Source organism: Triturus cristatus, chromosome 7 (assembly GCF_964204655.1).
Source record: "Triturus cristatus chromosome 7, aTriCri1.1, whole genome shotgun sequence".
Lineage (NCBI taxonomy): Eukaryota > Metazoa > Chordata > Amphibia > Caudata > Salamandridae > Triturus > Triturus cristatus.
This window is the reverse complement of record NC_140590.1, coordinates 1,303,782,955-1,303,806,519: the sequence shown is the minus strand read 5'-3', so window position 1 is coordinate 1,303,806,519 and position 23,565 is coordinate 1,303,782,955. Positions and strand designations below refer to the sequence as shown.

Genomic DNA, 23,565 nt, shown 5'->3' with positions numbered 1-23,565 from the left:
ACTAGTGCAAATATATAACGCAATATGTGTAAGCACGGCAACATATGGGGCGGGGATTTGGGGTTTTAAAAACGTGGACTCAATACAAACAATAGAGAACTCTTTCCTTAGATATTTGCTGGCGGTGCCCAAAACCTGCTCCACCTATGCCTGCCACTCTGAGCTGGGCATTGATTACATCACTGACATCATAAAACTACAACCAATTATGCTGTGGCGCAGAATATGGGTTACCGAGCAATGCCACTTGACCAGGACGATCATACAAGATATCTTAACGCTAGACCACGCTAAGAAAATCAAATGGCTGTCGTATGTCAAAGCGTTATTGACAGATCTTGGATATAGGAAATACTTTGACCATCCATCGCTGATAGAGGAAATCCCTAAAAAGACCTTAAAAAGGGAGTGTTTAACTCATTTACGTCAGCTACGTTTATTATCCGAGGTCCACAAGCCATCAGTCCAACATTCCCTGCTAGTCCAGACTGTGTTTTCTGCTGAACCTTATCTAAATTTTAAAATAACGCAGTTTGAAAGAATGCTGCTTACCCGCTTTAGACTTGATTTGTTCCATCTACTAGTTCTATTTCCTGAGCAAAATGTCAGGACATGTACCATCTCTACATGCCCTTGTGACTTGGTATCGCCACAATCAACGATACACACAATGTTATTCTGCAAATTCTATAGCGAGCCCCGGAAGCGCTGGATACTCCCTATCTTGAAGTTCTGGGGTTTCCGTCAATGTCGCCCAGCGTATTTGGCACTACAATTTCTGGAAAATGAAAACTATGCGAAAGCGATTGTATCTTACCTTAAATTTTGTATACACCACCGCACAAATTTATAACTTCGAACAACATCGCTTATACATATTAACGAAGGGACTGAGATAATAGAAAAACTGTACGTTTTTGCACATGTTGGAAAAATTTGCCCTAATGAAATTGTGATGCACTTTTTACTTCCATGTATTGCTGGCGGTGCCCAAAAATGTACATTTTAATAATCTTTTTAACTTCTTCTTTTATACAATTGTAACTGTGTTTTTATTCTATTTGAACTTTTATGGTGTTTTTTCAAAACTACCGAATAAAGTTGATATTGATTGATTGATTGACTATCCTAGCGTCTAGTTTTCAAGTCTCAACTTCCTAGTTACTTCAGAAGTGTCCTTAATCTCTTTATTTCCCAAACTGTACTATTTCTATCGATTATACGCATTACGCGTGAGTGTTTCCACTCTGCACCTGAATCCCGTGGGCCTCCCACTTCCTAACCTTGGGTAGTATAGTGTAGCCCCAGCGATTCCCTAGGCCTAGGCCTATTCTATTTCCGTGACAGTGGTCCTTATACCACTTACTTAGTATATGGTTTGCGTGGCCCCTAGGGCCTAACTGTATTGCTTACCTGTGTGACTTAATGTATGCTTGAATAAGACTGTGTTGTACTTACCTCGAATCTCATAAAGAGTGCTGAGGGTTTGACTAGAATAAATACACTTTATTTTATATATATATCTGTTGTGGTGTCCTTTCATTTGGTATTCAAGGGGTTACAAATGGTATAACAGCTGGCTTCACATGCCATACAGAGTTTAGCCTAAGACTGCTCTTGTCCATGCTACCACTAGGATAGCTGGTCTATAAGGTTGACTTTACAACCAATCACCATAAGGGTTGTTTGGACTGATATAAGGTGTACACTAGAACTAGTGACATCATACATCAGGCCAACTTCTCACATTGGTGAGCAGCGGTTGGGATCTGAGCTTGCTGTTGTAATACCCTTGTAATCTTGAGATACTAAATTGAAAGATCACACAGATATTGTTTAGGTACATATAACATAGTTTATAATACTTAAGTCCTACTGGACTTAGTTGTTGTAGGTTGAAGGGCCTAGCACACCCTGACTACAACTACTAGAAAGGTTTAGTAGATACAACTAGTGTAGGTAGGTGCACACACCACACCTTCACTAGATCATGCCTCTGGGAGGAGATCAGGCTGATACTCTCTCAGGAGGGGTAGATCCTAGAAAGATCCCCTCCAGGTATGATACCCTAACTTTTCAGGAGATGAGACAATTGTGTACCTCCAGAAAGTTCAGCTAGTAGAGATCCTAGAGGAGTATGATGCTCATAGGGCCTCTCAGGCTAGTGCCCTAGGTACAGGTGAGGGCCTACCCCCCACAGATGAGTCAGATGGGACTTCAGATGAGGAGGTAGATAGCCAGGTCCAAGTAGGCAGACTTAGCCAGGCTAACTTAAGCCTACATGGGAGTTTAAATGGGATCCCCCCATTCAGACCCTCAAGTGGGCTTAAACAGAGAAGCAGGAGAGACAGATCCCCTTCTAGGGAATCCATCCACTCCCATGTCTCTAACAGCTCCAATGCCTCTTCTCACAGGGGAATGACTTCCCCACAGAGAAAAGAGCATGAAGCCAGAGTGAGGGAAGCTAATCTGAGGATTGAGAGGGAAGAACTTGCCCTTGCCAAGGAAAGGCTTGCTCTGGCTAGAGATCAAACATTGTGTGGGTCAGAACCCACTGGTGGCAGCAACATTCCTAGAGATAGGGATAGGTCTTATGACCATAGAAACCTAAGCAAGATAGTCCCCCCATACAAGAATGGGGATGACATCCACAAGTGGATGACTGCTTTGGAGAGGGCCTGCAAAGTACAGCAGGTACCCCAGAGTCAGTGGGCAGCTATCTTGTGGCTCTCCTTTTCTGACAAAGGTAGAGACAAGCTCCTCACAGTTAGTGATGAGGATGCTGATAATTACAAAGTCCTGAAGAGTGCTCTGATAGATGGGTTTGGCTTAACCACTGAGCAATATAGGTTGTTGTTCAGAGACACCCAGAAGACACAGACACAGGACTGGTCTGATTTTGTGGATTGTGCCACTAAGGCTTTGGAAGGTTGGTTAACTGGCAGCAAGGTGCAGGACTATACAGGAATGTACAACTTGATTATGAGGGAGCAGATCCTTAATAATTGTCAAAACCAGCTTCTCCATCAACACCTGGTAGACTCAGATTTGACCTCTCCCCAAGAATTGGGAAAGAGGGCAGATAAATGGGTCAGGACCAGGATTAGGCCTAAAAATCAGGGTGGTGACCAAAAGAAAGATACCACCAAGCCTCAAGAGAATGGTGGGGATAAAACAAAAGAGAAATCTTCCTCAGGGCCCCAAAACTCCACTCAGGGTGGTGGGTCCCAAGCTCCCTCCTCTACCACCGTTAAAAAGCCTTACTGCCATGAGTGTAAAACTCCTGGGCATTGGAAAACTGACAGCAGTTGCCCAAAGGCTAAAAACAAAACTGTTCCTCCAATTACTCCTGTAACACCACCTATTACTGTCAGCAGTAATCCCCCAGGTGGTGGGAGTGCCCCCAAAAATTTGGTTGGGTTTTCTTGGGGAACACAGGGGGACCCTGGCTTAGCCAAGTCCCCTACAGCAGCTACTCTTGTCTGTGATGGTGGCATGGGGTTTGCCAACTTCACAGCCTGTCCCAACACTTTGGGTAGGTACAGACAGGAGCCCTACATCAATGGTAGAAAAGCTGAGGCCTACAGAGACACTGGAGCTAGCATCACTATGGTGGCCCATAGGCTAGTTCCCTCTGAGCAGCTTTTGCCTGGTTTCTCATACCAAGTAACCAACATTGATGGCAAACAGAACAGTCATCCCATGGCAGAAGTATGGCTCAGCTGGGGAGGGATCACTGGCCCTAAAAGGGTGGCAGTGTCCCCAACCTTGCCTGTAGACTGCTTACTGGGGAATGACTTAGAGCTCTCAGCTTGGGCTGGAGTTGAACAAGACACCCATTCTAAAATGGTAGGCCTTTCACAAAAGGGTAGTGGGGTTGTGCCAGCCACAACCCCTGTCCAAGTAGATTTCCTCCCTGAAAAGGTTGGAAGGGCAGTTGTAGCCACAGCCCAGGCAAAGACAGACTTCCCTGTAGAAATTGGCAGAGCTGTGACAGTCACAGCTCAAACCCAAACTGAGTGCCTCCCTGGAAAGGTTGGCAAGGCTGTAATGGTCTCAGCCTATACTCAGACTGACATAGGTGTAGTGAAGCCTGAAACTATGGATCACTCCACACAAACAGAGAGTAGTGGAGAGGAAGAAAAGTCTCCCTCTCCCCAGACATTAGGAAAAGGTCAGCCTCCTCAGGGATCTGACCTCACCCCTTGTGAAGGAACTGCCCCAGAGGTAGCCAGGCCTGGCCTGGCAGAGCCTCTGATGTCAGTGGCCCCTTCCAAGGTGGGACCCAGTCTGGTGCAGGTAGCCTGCCTCTCTCTACCCTGCCTCAGTCAGCCCAGGGCTGTAAAGGTCAGGGAGGCCAGTGGACCCCAAGAGTGCCCCTGTCCACAAGAACCCCCCCCCCATCAAAAGAATGAGGATTGCCTGGCTAGTAGCCCTAGCCAGGTGATGGTTAAAAACATTCCTGAGGGATCTCCTTTACAGGTAGTTAGGGACCTCCCCCAGAGGGATTCCGTTGAGCACAGGCAAACATGGGACCTTAGGGCCCCAAACCTGACCTGTCCCTCCAGTAAGCCCACAAAAGGGACCCAGCCTCCAGCTTTAGGTAGCCAGAGGCTGACCCTGAGAGCACAGTGCAACTCAGTTAAAGAAAGAAAGGCATCCATGGTGGAGGATGATTGGAGGAAGCTGAGGCCTCACTTTGAGGACACTCACTTCAGTACTCCATCTCAACACCAGCCTTTTACTTTGCAAAGACACACCCAAGGTAGAGATTCCCTATGGTGGAGACCCTATGATACCTTTAGAATGAGGGCTTGCTTAGTGGACCATGAGACAGGGGGTAACCATGCCAGTGCTGGTTCTTCCTTATATGGCCACTTAGGCAATATAGGCTTACCTGGTCATCATCATCATCAAAAACTTTATTTCGGTTATTTGCTAACCATAAAAGACACATAAAATATACAATACATTATCACAAAAGCACCAACCATTTCATCAGATGCAAGTGCAAGAAGAGAGTACTTTGAAAATATAGGTACAGAAGTGGGACATAGTTTCACTGGTCCAGGCAGTTTCTCAGTCTAATACATAATTTTAAAAACTCCTTGATTTGGAGGATACTGTCGCTGTGCAAAAGCTGCAAGTACAAAAGTGCCGGCCTGATTTGTTTAAAACCAAGTTTTTTTAAAAAGAATCACTAAAAATTGTTTGCGTGGTCAAGGACAGCCTTATCTCCCTTCGTTTGGGGGGGGGGGGGGTTGTGTAGGAAGGTGGATATCTGACTATGGTTACCCCCAACTTTTTGCCTAGTGTCTAGCTGGTTTTTCGACTTAGTTGGCCTTAGATCCTGCCATTCAGGGTCTCAGGCTGTCTGCTCTCTCTTTAAAATGGACTCCATGTACCCTAGGTACATACACAATTGGTAAGGATCACCTTATTGGACCCTGTACAGTGTACCCTAGGTACCCAGGGCATAGGTGTACCCTAGGCCTACCAAGGGCTGCAGCATGTATTATGGCACCCCTGGCCTGGCCTTCCATTATGACACAACTGGCTGATCATTCAGCTGGGGCAAGGTCGTGTAAACACCCCTTGCTTAGGTGTAGTATTCCTATACCTACCTTATATATAGACACATGTGTACCTATCAGCCACTCCTAAGGCAGGCCTTAACAATCCTGGAGGCAGAGTGCTTGGTAACATGTGAGATGGTGCTCTAGCATGAGCTGAGCCTGTCTGCAGCTTTCGGAACCATGTCCTTATAACTGTTCTATGATATAGCCTACCATATACTCTTAAAGTGCCTTATAATCTTAAACGGTTATGGTAACTATGGTTTGGCTTTATCAAAGCATGTCGTGTAAGGTGTCTGACACTTTGGAATAATACCCCCTTACCATTCCTGGTGATGAGGATATTATTCCTCCCTTCTAGAGGGAGAGACATGTTAAAATCCTACTTTGCTGTTTAACTCTAACCAAAGCCTCAGCATCACAAAATGGATGCTGCTGCCACAGACACGAGTCTGACCTCCTGCTGCTGGGAGTGATCCCGGCACGGGAGGCTTGGACAATAGGTTTCCTGCCTTGGGAGGTGCTAGCACCACCCCAGACAGGCCTTAGTGTATTCAGGCAGGGAGGGATGAAAGAAACGAGACACTGCCTGAGGCACACAAGGTGTCCCATGCATAGTCCAGTTCAAACCGGTGCTGGGGCACTCCAGCCCCAGTCCTGGCGCGAAACTGGACAAAGGGAAGGGGGTAACCACCCCCCTCCCAGGTCCCACCCATAAGGTGTGACCTAGCAGGCAACCCAGCCCCCCAGATTAGTATAAGAGTGGTAGCTGGGCCCCAGGAGATTAGATTATCCTGAACCTGCAACTTGAACAGAAACTCTGGACCTTCGACATTCGACGAAAGAAGAAGACTGAAGAATCTCCCTTGTGGCCAAGGAGTGGCTACCCTGTGCAAACAGGCACCATCAAGAGACTAGCCCTTTGCTTTGCTGAAGTTCTACGAGGGACCGACTGCAGAGCCTGACCAGAGCCTTGACTTCCAGACTTCTCCGACCCTGATCCACATCCACAGCCGAGCTGAGATCCGTGGAGGCGACGAGAGAAGTGGGACCGGCTACCTGGGAAAAGTGGCGAGTATCTTTCAGCGCAGCTTCTGAGGCACCCTCGAAGTTGTGCACCGGGATTGATAAGTCCCAACCCCAAGCACCATCTGCACCGAAGATCAGCCCCCCACACCCCACGAGTCCTGCGTGGGGCCCTTCTGCATTTTCCTGCTTGCCGCGTCTGTCCGGTTACTTGCCCGTTGGCTAGTAACCTTTGTGACGACACACCTTTGATTTTCTACTGCTGGTTTGGCTCCTCCAGACTGGCCCCTGCTCCTCTGCAAAAGAGAAGCACCCCAGACCTCCCTGGTCTGCACCAGAAGCAAGTCCTTCATCCTGTGTGGGTTCCGCTTGCCAAGGCTTGGTGAGTCCTGGTTCGACTTCGACGCCGCCGACAGCAAGAGCCTTCGTGGGACAGCTCGCCTCCTGGTCCTGGTCGTCCTCGACGTCCCCTGGTACCCGTGGCTGCTGCAACAAGCTTCACCTCTTCACCTGCATCTTCACGACATCGCCTGGTTCCTTCCTGGTTCCACGTGGTCACTGGCTAGTGATCCAGACTCTGTCCCTTCTGCTTGCAGGTATCCTTCCTTCCTGATCCCAGGCTTGGGATCCACCGGACACTCTTCACTGACTGCCTGTCAGCATCTTTTCTTCAGGCATCCATAGGAGTCGACGACGAAACCCGATGCAACTTCACACCTATGCACCCGCAGCCTGTGGGCTAGGTAACTTGGGTACTCCGGTGCTCATCAGGGTATTGACTATCCTAGCGTCTAGTTTTCAAGTCTCAACTTCCTAGTTACTTCAGAAGTGTCCTTAATCTCTTTATTTCCAAAACTGTACTATTTCTATCGATTATACGCATTACGCGTGAGTGTTTCCACTCTGCACCTGAATCCCGTGGGCCTCCCACTTCCTAACCTTGGGTAGTATAGTGTAGCCCCAGCGATTCCCTAGGCCTAGGCCTATTCTATTTCCGTGACAGTGGTCCTTATACCACTTACTTAGTATATGGTTTGCGTGGCCCCTAGGGCCTAACTGTATTACTTACCTGTGTGACTTAATGTATGCTTGAATAAGACTGTGTTGTACTTACCTCGAATCTCATAAAGAGTGCTGAGGGTTTTACTAGAATAAATACACTTTATTTTATATATATATCTGTTGTGGTGTCCTTTCATTTGGTATTCAAGGGGTTACAAATGGCTGGCTTCACATGCCATACAGAGTTTAGCCTAAGACTGCTCTTGTCCATGCTACCACTAGGATAGCTGGTCTATAAGGTTGACTTTACAACCAATCACCATAAGGGTTGTTTGGACTGATATAAGGTGTACACTAGAACTAGTGACATCATACATCAGGCCAACTTCTCACAGTAACTTTGATCAACACTAAATGTGTTGGGACAAAACAGTCAAACTCTGCTTCTAAAGACCAGGATAGTTTGGAGGGTCTATTAACTACGGCTAGTAAATCTACCTCACAGGTACCCGTTATTTCCCCTAAATCTACTTTACCTATTCCTGTCCAATTGCCTATGGTGATGCCATCGATACCCCCATCGGGTGGTGGTCCTTCTATTTTTTCCAACACCTCTCGAGTTCCTACTGGTGCAGCCTCCTGTGAACAACCTTCCAGTACTAGGGCTTGTCCTAGTCGGAATCGGGGGGTGGGTAGGTTGCCACCTAACCTGGCTTCTCCCTACGTGGTGGTGCTTACGGGAGTACCACCATTGCTAAGTGATAGGGGGAAACATACCAGGAATTAAAAAACAAAGTTATTCACTGGTTATCTAAATTCAGACCATTGAATGGAGCAGGTCGGGGGGAGATCCTTTTTGTACGTAGAGTCTGCTGGTTGGGGATTAGACCTAAAGATATAGGTGGGGATTATGTCTTAATTAACTTTAGGGACCCGAGAGTTGCCGGTCATATACTGGATCTTGGAGGAGAGTCTAAAACAGGCTCCATTGACACATGTCACTTGGGGTATTTTTATATGCACCCCTGTGTTCCAAGTCCTAGGGAACTATCCTATTTTCATCAAGCCACCCACCAACTTCACTATAATATTTCGACCACTAACCCTTTTGACGCATTGAGCTCTGTGGATTGACCACCATCTATGAGGAGTCCTAAAAGAAGGCATGTGTATGGGGTTGGGGGCAGAATTATGGCTGGTTGTGGTACGGAGGTGGTTTTCCTTAATGCAGCTTATGGAACCGGGACAGAAGTAGTTTCTACCCCTCTACCGCCACAAAGTAATAGTTTGATTCAAGGGTCACTTGAGTCTGGTCCTCTAGATGGATTAGTCTCCTCCTGCTCTGTTGATTATGACTCCCAAGTGGCAGGGTCTTGGAATGTGGCTGGCTTGGGGTCCAAACTTTCCAACCCAGAGTGGGGAGAGCTAATGGACAAATATGACATTTGTTTATTTCAAGAAACATGGCTACGGTCTTCCCCGGTGAGGGCGGGCTATGCGTCTTTTTTTGTTCCTGCAGCTCAAGGAGCCAGGGGTAGACCCTCCGGGGGACTGGCTGTTTGGGTTGCCACCCATCTAGGTTGTTCAGTTAAGACTATTGACTCTCTGTGCCCCGATATTTTATGCCTCTTACTTACTTTCTCTACAGGATATTCGCTGGTAGTACTGAACGTCTACCTGCGTCCCTACCCTTTACAGTTGGGCTTATCGATTTTGGGTGCCTTAGACATCATTTTACATTCTCTCCCTCCTCTGTCTCATAAAATAATAGGGGCTGATTTTAATTGTCATTTTGAACCCCTCCCTGGGATCCCGTCAGTTACTCTAGACGAGGATGAAATTTTTAAAATCCCAGATTGCACTATGTATTCTGCAAAACGTTTATTGCCTCTGGCCCTTGAAATCAACAAGATAATTGTTTTCCATTGTTTAAGGGCCTGTAATGGCAGACTCTTTCCCGATGTCCCAGGTTCAACAATTGATTATATCCTGGTGAATGTTGAATTTTGGGGTTACTTGGGAGCTTTTTCTGTCATACCTAGGGTTGACAGTGACCACAATTTATTGTCATTAGAACTATTAACTAAAATTGGTGGTGGTAAAGCTCCCGGGGCTATAGTTATACCAAGCAGTGAGAATCTAGTTTTAGCCGCAGGTGGCAGACGTATCAGGTGGGCTAGGTTCGTGACCGAGGAGGTGAAATTGGCGGAATTATACCACAGTGTCTCCTGTTTTTTGATGGAGGTCTCCCACCTTTTGGGTCCCAACGGTGATATCCCACAGCATCATTTTTTGGACCTGCAGGATATTCATAAAAAATTTCTCGGCTGTCTGGCTGGTTATTTCTATAACCCTGTAATACAGAAGCCGAGGACCCCAAAGAAGGACCACTGGTTTAATAAAAGTTGTAGGTTGGCAAAGTCTGCCTTAATCACGGAGGTAAACGAGGGTACACAGTCAAGTATTAGAGCTGCGAGGGCTTATTATAAAAATTTGATAAAACTGGCAAAATCTGAGTGGGAGGATTCAAGGTGGCTGAGTATGAAGCAAATTAATGAAGGGCAAACCCAATATACCCTTGAGGGCTTGGGCAGATACATTTAAGAAGGTAAAATTGCCAACAAGGGATTTTGTTTGAAAAGAACTGATTACTTGAATATTTCAAAAAACTTAATTTGTAGGTGTGTTTAAATAAATTAACACCACAACGAAATCAATCAACTGATCTAATCATCTGATATTAACAACAACACACACGGGGATTTAGTTTTGTGATTTAAACACAATAATTTTTATATATTCATCAGAAATAAAAAGGAGTACAGGTGAAACAATGATTTGAGCAATATTTCATGAAAAGAGGGGGCGATATTAGATCCACATTTCAATCTGCTGCTGTCGCGGCGGTTGACAACTCACCTCATTCTGCACCTGTGGATTCAATGATGCATTATCGCCATTAGCACTCGAGGGTAATTTATACTCGGATTTCCAATGCCCTAATTTTCCGCAATTATGACATGCCCATTTCTTTTTTGCTTCGTCTAAGCTAATTTGTCACTTTCCCTTTCCAATGTTAGATTTTTGTCTCAATTGGCCCATGCCATTTGCCTGTTCAATCAGCTGAGCCTCTTGTCTCTCCGCTAAAAATAGATGGTAAAGTCGACGTTTCGGTCTTGAGTGGTGTCAAGGCACGCATGGGGGTCCGTCCGAGTCCGGAAAGGCTTTCCGGACTCGGACGGACCCCCATGCGTGCCTTGATTCAGACCCAAGACATCTGCGAAATTACAGGAGGAAAGACTCTCCCATTTTTAAACAAATTGGCAGTCAAAATTTTCAAAGACTAACTGCACCAATGAAAAATGTATAGTTCACGATTTTAAACAAAGTCTTGTGAGAACGCTAAAAGATTCAGAAAGAGTCTTTTTACTATGCAATAATTGTCCTGAAGATGGTCTGACGGATTGACACCACTCAAGACCGAAACGTCGACTTTACCATCTATTTTCAGACTATTTGTTATGTACAGTTGACTATTTTCTCAATAATGAGTTTTGTCTCTGTTCAAACCAAGATGGAATAGATGCTTTATTGATGAAATGTGGATCTAATATCGCCCCCTTTTTTCATGAAATATTGCTCAAATCATTGTTTCACCTGTACTCCTTTTTATTTCTGATGAATATATAAAAATTATTGTGTTTAAATCACAAAACTAAATACCCGTGTGTGTTGTTGTTAATATCAGATGATTAGATCAGTTGATTGATTTCGTTGTGGTGTTAATTTATTTAAACACACCTACAAATTACGTTTTTTGAAATATTCAAGTAATCAGTTCTTTTCAAACAAAATCCCTTGTTGGCAATTTTACCTTCTTGAGTATGAAGCAAGCATTAGAGGTCCGTGACTTAAGGGCATTTTGGAATCTTGTTCGAACTGGTTCGATAGAAAGCACGTCTGCCATTATTCCCAATCTTAGTGAGGAAGTTTGGCTCGATTATTTAAAGCCCCTCTACTCACTTAGTAATGCCATCGGCAGACTAGACCTAGTAACTCAGTCAAATGATACTCTGGTGGCGTATCCGGTACAAGTGGAGCTGGAGAGCTGACTCTTTAACCTTTTGGAAATAGAGATGGCTCTTAGTTCCCTATCTGTGGGGAAAGCCCCGGGCCTCGATAAGATCCCAGGTGATCTTTATCGAAGCGAAATAAAAATCTGGGCTCCCTATATTAGGGCCTATTTTAATGCTATTTTGCAGGGCCTTGAGATTCCCTACACATGGTTAGGCGCCGAAATTATACCCATCCATAAAAAATCTTCCCCTTTGGACCCGGCGAATTATCGCCCCATAAGCCTGATCGATGTTCTACAGAAACTGTTTGCTTGTGTGCTCTTAACAAGATTACAGAGCTGGATGGAGGAATATCAAATCTTAACCTCCCTACAAGCGGGCTTCCGAGCTAAAATCTCGACCATTGACCAACTGTTCAGGCTGCAGCTGGTCTATTGGAAGACAGTTTCTATGGGGGCTGGTAATTTGTATTTGATCTTCATGGACCTTCGGTCCGCGTTTGACATGGTCCAAAGGGAGAAATTATGGGCAATATTATTGGAGATGGGTGCCCCCCCTTATCTCTGCCACTTGTTCAAACGTATGCATGAAGGTACCTTTGCAAGGGTGAGATATGGGAGATGTGGGGAAATCTCGGCCCCATTTCCGGTTGAAAAGGGTGTTCTGGCTCCAACTTTATTTTCTCTCTTTATAAATGGGTTGATTGAGCACTTATTGCGGGCTATCAATCTGGATTTCCCAATGTTAGCATGGCGTAAGATTCCTGCCCTAATGTTCGCGGATGATACGCTTTTACTGTCAAAATCATTTAAGGGCATCCAGCGTACATTAGAGGCTTTTTGCTCCTTTTGTAAACTTAGGGGTCTGGAATTGAATTTATCTAAAACCAAATTTATGGTTTTCAGCCCCAGTTTAGCCAACTGTCCTCGTCCCCAGATGGAAGGTATAGAGTTGGATCGTGTATCCACATTTGATTATCTTGGGGTAACTCTTAATGATAAAATGAATTGGGGTTCTCATGTGGTGAAGGCCAATTTGAAGTTGACACAAACTGTGGGGGGTATACTGAAGGTTTTTAATAACACATCTTCTAAACCCCTGGGCCCCCCTATGGAAATTTACAAATCCCAAGCTAGAGGGGGTGTACTTTATGGTGCAGAGCTCTGGGGTCACTGTAGTATTGCTCCCCTAACTTTAACTGAGAATTCCTTCATTAGGAGACTCCTGAAACTACCTATGAGCACCCCTTTAATCCCCTTGAGATGGGATTTAGGCCTAGTCCCAATAGAAGAGATCGCCCTGAACCGCCCACTCCTTTATTGGAGACGACTCTGGGTTACACCCGAGCTTGCGAGTTATAGGCAGGATCTTGGTGATCTCTTGTCAAGAGGGAATTTGGGGAAAATATCCTGGCTGGTGTACGTTAAGAATCTTTGTTATCTCATAGGAAAGGGAGATTTGTGGTTGACTCCAGAAGAATCCTGCCGTTTGTTACCAAAGAAATCATTGACTGCGGTGTTACAGCAGTATCGAAAGGGAATTCTATCACATTCTGCTCTGGGTAGGCTTACTAACACTTTTCTGGATGTTAAGACCAGCCCCCATTTTGAAGTTTTCCTGGACACTATTCAGCCCCCATTGGCAAAGAAACTCTACATCCAGTTCAGACATGGCTCGTTACCACTGAGGGCTTTTACCCATAGGTGGTCTAACGCGCCTTGTCCTATGAGCTTTTGCCCAGAATGTCCGGATACTTGTGAGACAGAGTTGCATGTTGTCCTTTTTTGCCCCCTCTACACCAGGGCAAGATTTAAATGGATCATTCAACTCTGTAAGTCTAGGGGCCTTAGAGACTATCAGGAGGTGTTTAGAATTCTTAAATATGATACTACCCCCATGATAGTCTTTGCGACGGCTAGATTTCTTCTTTCCATGTGGTTTTCTAGGTGTAAAAAATTACAAAACACGAGGTAATATTCCCCTCCTAAAGAGTTTTTAGTGTTGTAGTGGAATCATGTCTAGAGATGAGGTTCTAGGGACTTGCCACGGTCTATTTCCGTTCATATTCATCATGCTTGCAATCATGTTTTAAGGTAATTTTATTCCATTAAGGTCTCTATGATGGACTCTACTATATATATTGTATATTTAATTAATTCTTATTGTAAATAGTTATTTATGTCTTTTTATGGTATTTTACCGAAATAAAAGCTTTTTGACTGACTGACTGACTAAACAGTACAGGCAGTGGGTGACCATCAATGGCCATAGAGTGGAGGCTCTTAGAGACACCTGAGACAGTGTGACAGCTGTCAGATGTTGGCTGGTGTCTGAAGAGCAGGTGGTCCCTGATGCATTTTACCCAGTTGTTGCCGCTGACAACACAGAGAGCCACTGCAAGGTGGCTCGGGTTCCCTTTGAGTGTGGGGGGGGGTCTCTGGTACTCTTCAAGTAGCTGTGAGGCCAGCCATGCCTGTTGACTGTCTGTTGGGTAACGATTTGGAGAGCTTCCCTTGGGCTAAGGTGGAGCGAAGTGCTCATTTGAAGATGTTGTGTCTGTCTGAGTGGGCGTGTGTGACCACCCGTCCATGGCAGCCAGTAAGGGTGTTCAAGAGGACCTGGAGCCTGAAAGAGTGGCCCAGGCACCTGCCTTAGAGAGAAGAGGCCGGGGGCGCAGGAAATCCACCCTCACAGTTCCCACGGTCCAAGAGGAGGCAGACCTTGAGGGGATGCCCTGGAACCTACAAGCGAATAGGTAGCTGAACTGGGAGACCTGCCTGAGCTGACCCATTGGCAGCAGGAAGGAGGACCCTCCAGGGAAGAGTTCTGTGAGGAGCAGAAGAAGTGCCCTTCTCTTGTGGGTTTGCGGCAACACGCTGCAAACCAGGCAGCAGGTGATCAGTCTGGATCACATTGGATCTACTGGGAGAATGGTCTCCTGTATAGCGAGCCTAAGGTTGCTGAGCCTGGGTCAGCTTGTGTGCTGGTGGTACCCCAGCGCTTCAGAGCCTTCCTACTGGGGCTGGCTCATTATGTACCTTTAGCAGGACATTTGGGGCAGGAAAAGACCTTTGAAAGACCTGTCACCCACTTTTATTGGCCCCAAATGCGCAAGAGTTCAGACACTCATTGCAGGACTTGTCAGACTTGCCAGGCAAGTGGAGAGAGTGGGAGGACGCACAAGGCTCCTCTTCCGCCATTTCCTGTGGTCAGCACCCCCTTTGAAAGGGTGGGCATTGACATTGTAGGGCCTCTGCATCCCAAGACAGCCATGGACAACAGGTTCATCCTGATCTTGGTGGACCATGCCACCCGGTACCCGGAAGCCATCTCTCTACGGAGTGTGACGGCCCCTGTGGTGAGTCGTGCGTTGATGGGGATTTTCTCCCGTATGGGGTTCCCCAGAGAGGTGGTGTCAGACCGTGATACATACTTCATTTCCGAGTATATGAAGTCCTTGTGCCAGGAGTGTGGGGTAACTTCTAAGTTCACCACTCCTTACCACCCCCAAGGTAATGGGCTGGTTGAGAGATTCAACCGGACCCTCAAAGGCATGATTATGGGTCTTGAGGAACCTCTGAGGCGTAAATGGGACGTCCTCTTGCCATGCCATCTCTTTGCTTACAGGGAGGTACCACAGAAGTCCTTAGGGTTCAGCCCCTTTGAACTGCTGTATGGTCACCCTGTGAGAGGACCTCTGAGTTTGGTAAAGGAAAGCAGGGAGAAAGCCCCCAGGAAACCTCCCCAGGATGTATTTAGTTACATGCTGGCCTTCAGAAACCAAACCCGACGTTTCAGGCAACGCGCTAAGGTGAATCTGGAAGCCAGCCAGGAAGAGATGAAGCGGTAGTATGATCAGAATGCCACTCTGATTGAGCTTCAGCCTGGTCAGAAAGTTTGGGTCATGGCCCCCCTGGAGCCCTGTGCGCTCCATGTAAAGTGGACCGGACCATTTGAGGTGGGGAAGCGCAGGAGTGATGTCACCTATTTGGTGGACTTGCACTCTCCAAGGAACCCTTTGTGGGTCCTACATGTCAACCGCCTGAAGCCCCACTTGGAGAGGTCCAAAGTGGGCATGCTCCTAGCAACAGATGATGGAATGGAGGAGGAGACTGAGCCTCTTCCTGACCTCCTGTCTGCGACAGATCAAGATAGGTCAGTGGATGGTATAAACCTCTCTTCCACCCTGACCCCTGAGCAGCAGAATGACTGTCGCCAGTTGTTGGGACAGTTTTCTGATCTGTTCTCCCTGATTCCCAGTGTCACTGATTGGTGTGTCTATGATGTAGACACTGGGGACAGTCCTTCTTTTAAGTAGAAAACTTACAGAATGACTGACAGGGTGAGAGCTTGCATCAAGGAGGAGGTCTCCAAGATGCTTGCCTTAGGGGTGATTGAGTCCTCTAATAGTCCTTGGGCCAGCCCAGTGGTCTTGGTCCCAAAGGCTACCTCACCGGGTGCCACGCCAAAACTCCGCTTCTGTGTTGACTACCGAGGGCTCAATTCAGTCCCCAGGACTGATGCGCACCCCATCCCCAGAGCTGATGAGCTTATTGATCGGTTAGGGGCTGCCTGGTACCTCAGCACGTTTGATCTAACGTATGGGTACTGGCAGATCACCTTCACTGATGGGGCAAAAGAGAGGTCAGCATTCTCCACACCAGATGGGCACTACCAATTCCGGGTAATTCCCTTTGGGATGAAGAATGCCCCTGCCACCTTTCAGAGGTTGGTCAACCAGGTGTTGGCTGGACTGGAAGATTTCAGTGCCACCTACCTGGATGACATTGCAGTGTTCAGTGCCGGTTGGGAAGAACATCTGCGCCACGTCTGGGAAGTGTTGATGGCACTGCGGAGAGCAGGCCTCACGATCAAGGCGAGTAAGTGTCAGATCGGGCAGGGTTTGATGGTGTACTTGGGACACCAGGTCGGGAGCGGCCAGGTGGCACCCATACAGCCCAAGATTGAAACCATCCTGGCTTGGGAACCCCCCCAAGACCCAGACAGAGGTAAGAGCCTTTTTAGGACTCACTGAGTACTACAGGAGGTTTGTCAAGGGATATGGCAGCATTGTTGCACCCTTGACAGAGCTGACTTCCAGGAAGCAGCCCAAGAAAGTGAACTGGACTGACACCCGTCAGAAAGCTTTTGATGCCCTGAAGACTGCCATGTGCACGACGCCCGTGCTTCTGGCGCCCAACTTCTCTAAAGAGTTCCTTGTACAAACAGACGTTTCAGAGCATGATGTGGGGTCTGTTCTTTCACAGATAAATGAGGAGGGCCTAGACCAACCTGTAGCCTTCATCAGTAGGAGGTTAATTCCACGGGAACACAGGTAGAGTGCAATTGAGCGTGAGGCATTTGCTGTGGTCTGGGCACTGAAGAAGTTGAGACCATACTTGTTTGGGACTCACTTCCGGGTTCAGACAGATCACAGGCCCCTCAGATGGTTGATGCAGATGAGGGGTGATAATCCAAAGCTGTTGAGGTGGTCCATTTCCCTACAGGGGATGGACTTCATGGTGGAACACCCCCCTGTCCCCCTGTCCAGATTTTCCGCCTTAGTGAAGAGAACTCCCAAGGGGTGGGTAGTTCTCCCTACATTTCAGCTGGAGGGGACACGTGTTAGACCTGGCACCATTGGCGTGTATTTTTTATATGTTTTGCTGGTTTAGATGCTTTGGGCACAGTGCCACTGCTATTCGGTGCGACAGTGCAAGTGCTCCCTATTGTAAATTGTTGTACTGGATTAGTGACTCCATGTTTGGCTTATTTGATTTACTTGTCAGACCCTAGTACAGTGCACAATGTGTGCCCAGGGCCTGTAAATCAAATGCTGCTGGTGGGCTTGCAGCACTGGTTGTGCCACCCACAGAAGCAGCTTGTAAAGTGTGTCTCATTGCAGAGCCTGTGTGCAGTCTGTGACTGCCATGTCGACTTGGCAAGTGCACCCACTTGCCAGTCCCTAAACCTTCCCTTTTATACATGTTAGTCACCCCTTAGGTAGGCTCAAGGTACCCCCATGGGCAGGGTGCATTGTATGTAAAAGGTAGGATATGCCCTGATGTGTGTGGCATGTCCTGATAGTGAATTACAGCCAATTTCGTTATTCACTATTGCAAGGCTACCTGCTCTCATAGGCCTGAGTGGGCAGTTTGATTATAACATCTTATAATCCTAACTGAACCAGGGAACAAGGTAGAAATTCAAATTTAGAATGCCTGAACTCAGAAAGATAAAATACATATTTTAGTAAACTTGGTTTTAACGTTCTGTGTTTGAAAATACCCCTTTTAGAAAGTAGGTATTTTCTTACCTAACCATCCAGCCTGCCTCTGCTAGGTTGTGTAGTGCATGTCTGGTTTGTGAGTGACAGGGGCTGGGGTGGCTCCAGGAGACAGGGTGAGTCAGCACTAGGCTGAATAGACCTATCTGCATTGAGAGTGGTGGGAGGAGTAGCACCTGGGCCTGAATAGGGCTGTGCCTGCCTTCCACAATGCTGGTTCCACCTCCTGTGGTGAGTCTGATCACCCTGGCCCACATTGACAAAGGAAGAAGTTGTGCACTGGCAGAATGCACCCAGAACTGGTTTGGACTAGGTACAGACAACCTCTGCCAAGGAGAAGAACCGAGGAAGCTTAAGGAGGAGACTGCCCCTGTGCTGTGCTGTTGGGGTTGGCCTGCAGTGGTTACTTTATTGCCAAAGAAAGGAGAAAAGGAACTTTGTGTGTACTTTTACTATATTGAGGAAGATCTCCAAGGGCTTGAAACTGAGCTAGCCTCCTGTTCTGAAGTCTCAGGGACACAAAGATTTCACCAGCAGCTCCCCCTGAATTTCCTTGCTGGGAATTCTACTTGTAGAGAGGTACCTACTGTTGTTTGGGCCCTCTTAGAAGACTACGTAATGCTGATAGCTGGAAGCGCGACGCAACGAGGAGAAGCGTGTCGCTGCTGCAGCAGTTGCCGTAGCATCACCGAAGAAGCGTGCCGCCGCAGCAGCTGTTCTCTGTCGCATCATCGCCGAAGCGTGTCGCATCACCGGAGAAGCGTGTCGCCACCGCAGAGGTCGCCGTCGCATCACCAGAGAAGCATGTCGCAGGGCCTGTCGCAGCTCAGAAGTTACCGAGTTCGCCGCACGGCTGTTGGGTGTGCACGCAACGCATCCAACGTTGTTGCATCGCATCAAGACGCCATTTTGTCGCACCGGATCGTCACATCGCATTGAGGCACCATCTTGTCACATGGTCACCGGGCCACAGTAAGAAACGACGCATCAACACCCCACACAGTAAGGAAGCGAGCCTCAACTCCCCTGCGCAGCAATAAGGAACCGACGCATCCACTCCCCTGAGTGTAAGGAACGGCGCATCAACTTCCCTGCGACCCTTTTGTTTGTTTGCGTGGTGCATCTAAGGTACTTTGAGAGTGAAGTGTTGCATTTACCATCTACCTTGAACAAAGCTATTGTCTACCATTTTAGAGTCTATTTTTGATTACAGTATTGTGGATTTTTGTCGTTTGGTCTTGTGTTAAGTCTAGTAAAGATTACATATTTTTCTAAACTGGTGTGGTGTCCATTTGTAGTGTTTTCACTGTATTACTGGTATTTTGTTCACAAATGCTTTACACACTGCCTCTGAGATAAGCCTGTCTGCTCATGCCAAGCTACCAAGGGGGTGAGCAAGGGTTATTTTAGAAGTGTAGCCCCTTACCCTGACTAGAAGCAAGGGTTCCTATTTGGTCAAAGATACCTACCTCTGCCAACTAGAGACCCCCAGTTCTAACACATATATAAGAAAGTAGCTCTGAATATACTGAACCAAAGTAAGGTTCAGTGTGCACAGAGCCCACAGTCCCCAGAGGTTTGGCAGAGGCTAAAGTTAGATATAACCTTACTCTCTAAAGTGGTAACTTGGTCGAGCAGTAAGGCAGTATCAGAGGACAGTGTAAAGCATTTGTTGTACACACTGTCAGCAAATGGTCTCACACACTCAAGAACTGAACTCTAGGCCAATTGTTTTGTAAATAAAAATATATAGTTGTTTTATTATAGAACCAACAATAGGAATCAAAATACTTTCTCAGAATGAAATGCTGTAGTTGTATACTTTCAATAAGCAATAGACTTTTAAATGCAATAGTTCCAGTTGTTGCAATAGGCAACACAATTCAAACACAATTATAACATTGAGCTCAATGGAAGTTTTTAAGTAAATGCAATTTCAGTTACTTGGCGTATGATTTTCTTACTCAGGGTTGGATCCTGGATTCAGCCCTGTTGCATTTCCTGTAAACAGTTGAAAGAAGTCGTTTTTGTTACACAGGCGATTTTTAAGGAATATTTGTATATTTCAAAAATTGACACTTAGAAGACTTTCTGGCAAAAAACAGGCAATGTTATCCTATGGAGGAAAATCAAGTTATCAGTAAGTACAGTTGTGATTACTTTTCAGGGTCAGTGCTGGGCACCAAGATCCAGCACTGGGATCTCTCCTGATAACAGGTGAGTAATTTAATTTTCGTGGATCGTGCGACTTTTAGTGATTTTTTTAAAGTTTCAAAACTCGACACTTAGAAGAATTTCAAAGTGAAAACAGTCAATGTTACCCTATGGAGAAAATGTAGGTTATCGGCTTTCAGGTAAGTACTCGACTGGCAGAGTTAAGGTTCTGGGCATAGACTCAGGGGTCTCCTAGGGTCAGGTAGGTACAGTTGGTACACCCTCAGTGGCACATGGGCAGCCGGGTGCAGAGAGAGTTAGGCCCAATGTTAGCCTATGGCGGGCAGGGGGCCCTTGGTTGGTGGCTGGTAGCAGGCAGGCCACGCGGCTGTGGGGGCTGGGCTCCTGGTCACTCACACAGGGCAAGTGGGGAAGTAGGATAGGATAGATGTTGCACTTACAGGGGCACTCGGGCGGCTGGGTGCAGGGTGCTTTTGAGCCGTCGGGCGCTCAATGTATTTCAATGGAGAAGCTACCAGATGAACAAAGGCTGCCAAGCTCGGGGACGGAGATTCTTCAGGTGCTACCACCACTTCGAGAGGTAAGTTGGGAAAATATAGGTTAGGTAGGCACCCAAGAGTTGGGCACAGGGGGCCGAAGGGCGCCGGGTGCAGGGGTGCCTTTTGGCGTCGGGAAATCTTACCCTCTGCGGTTGGAGGGGTCCCTCGTTCTGAGGCTGCAGGCATTGTCGGGAGGGTCCTTGGGTGCTGGATTCTTGGTCACAGTGGCCAGGGGGACGTCCTCGTGGTCTTCGTCCACTCAGGCACAGGCCGGGCTTGGCTGGTGCAGAGTGTGCAGGAATCGTGGTTCCTGGCTGGCACCATGGGTTTGTTGCTTGCTTTGAGCAGAACCACTGCTCGTGGGAGTCCCAGTCTTTTAGTCACAAGGCAGTCAGGTCCTCCGGGGTTTTCGAGGTTGCTGACCACTGGAGATGCCGGGTTTTAGCAGGTATAGTGAGATTGCCAACAAGGGATTTTGTTTGTGGTCACTTAGTTCAATTTCTTTATAGTTAGGTTTTGGAGTGTACTTTAAACCAATTATACACGTACTATAAATGTTGTCAAAAAACTATTTGCAGATAAAAGGTACACACACAGGATTTGTTTTTGTGAATAAAACACAAATCTTTTTATATAAATCAAAATCAGAAAGGGAGTACAAAAGGAACAATAAATTTCAAGCAATACAGCATGAAAGATGGGTTAACTCAAATCCACATTTCATCAAAGAACATCTATTTCCAAGTGATTTTAACAGAGACTAATTTCATAAATGAAAAGAAATCAACTGTGTTTATCTAATAGTGTGGAATTAGATGATGGAGTCGACGTTTCGGTCTTGGTGGCAGAAGTCCGTTAGACCATCTTCAGGACAGTTAGTAATTGCATAAAAAAACCCTATGTAGACACAATTCAAACAATTGCATTAATGGACACATAACGATTATAAATTCATTTTAGACAACCCGTGTGTGAAGAGTGGTCTCTTTATAATGATTAATCAAACAACTGATTTAATACTGCATAGCAGGAAAATTAAATTAAATATGGTCATTGCCACATTCGAGAGAGATGAAGGCCCATACAGAAATCGAAAATCAAAAGTTCTACCATAGAGATGGTTGTAGTCATGATTAAAGAATCTTGTAGAGCTCATTTTTGCTTCATCTACTGTATATTATAAAAATTTTAAACAGATGTTTATCCAATCAAGGTAAAAACAATTGCTTACTTTGCGGGTTCAGAGAAACACACGTAGCTTGTTTTTCGTGTTTGTATGTTGTTGTCAAGGCGTATTAGTTGATTCTATAGCCTAGATTTAAAATACACTATATTTAGTACACATCCTAGAAAATTAATAAAGAGCAACATGAAAAAGAAGGGTCATTGAGGTGACTCCTACCTAATGGTTGACAAACTTTCTCCTACGAGGAGATTTAAACGGGAGAAATCCTCGTTCGTTCTGGTTTCTTGTTCCAGAGCTTTGTACTGCAAATATAAAGTGTAAACACCATTTAGCTAGTGAATTGCTTCTAATTAGATTCATCGGACTAGACATCTAAGATTATTCTTAGATGACTGACATAGTATTATTCACTACTCAAGTATCTTAGTTGAAAGAGTCAAAAATGTGACTCCTTCGCTGTGATCTTATTAGATGTTACAATTACGCTCATAATGGTCTAAGTCTCTAAATAGTACTTAGAGCATTCTGAATTGCCGGTACCCTGCTGGTAACAGGAATCTATATAAATATCTCCAGGTCATCACTAGCGTCTGTGGTGTACATATATTTAGCGCTATGGAGACTCAAAAGGTAAAAAATAAATAAAAGGAGGCAATCCTAGGATGCAAGGTCCGTGTTTTGCATTTTACTTCAATGCGAGAAAGCAAAACCGAGAGTAGACATATGTGGATAGACTTTAATTAGTTGAATAATATTGATATAGACACAAGCTAGCTGTTTAACATCGCTTATTTATTGTGGCCCAATTCAGATATGTGTATATTGCTAGACACGGCTGCTATCTTTAGATACCTCAGTTTTAACGGTAAGACAATACTGAATGGCAACGAGTGGTTGAGAGCAGACGTGAACACAACCCTTGAGTCCATCGCAATCATCATCACACGTCTAACGGTCGGGCTTAAAACAATCTAAACATTGCTGATCAAAGATCGAGTAATTTGTTGGAAATATTTCTGGTTTCGACTACCTCATGTAAACCTGCTTTAAACTATAAGACAATCTCGAGCTTTCACGGCGGTCTACTTACATTTTGAATTGTCGATTAGGCTCGAAAAAATCCGCCACAGTCGGGAACGCCTAATCTGACGGGCATGACCAGCTGTTTTTAAAGCTTACTAATTAGGGGGCGGACCTCTTGCAAATTGAGGCCGGAGGTTGAATGCACTACGTAAAGGCGGCGGCCATCTTTGAAACGCAAGAAGTTCTGTGAACACGGATAAATCTACACTTCTATGGGCTTTTAACAATAACCGAGGGCTTACACATTAATGGTTATTTAAAGGTAATATCGCACATCGAAGCAAAATGAACCTTAACTGTATATTTAGTCATGATGTAACTATATGGTTAAATATATAGTGAATCTGCCGTATTCAAAGAATTGGGTCACAGTTGCTCTTGACCTACGTAAAGACGGCGGCCATCTTTGACTGTCCAACAATCATTGAATCATATACAGATTTAAAATTAAGTTCTTTGGACTTACCGAAGGCTATAGAAAACTTATTAATATCAACATGATATCACACTTCAGGGGAAGGTGGGCTAAGGCTATATACTTGGTCATGATATAGCTAAAGGGTCAAATAAGCTATGAGTCGCTTATATTGAAAGAGTGGGTTACGAAAACTCATAA

The 23,565-nt window shown here is 45.9% G+C and overlaps 1 protein-coding gene across 2 annotated transcripts in view; it reads right to left on the bottom strand.

The window, feature by feature from the left end:
* Window positions 1-23,565, bottom strand: part of MTCL2 (microtubule crosslinking factor 2) — a 1,546,820-nt gene that overhangs the window by 71,244 nt on the left and 1,452,011 nt on the right. The window lies entirely within an intron of this gene.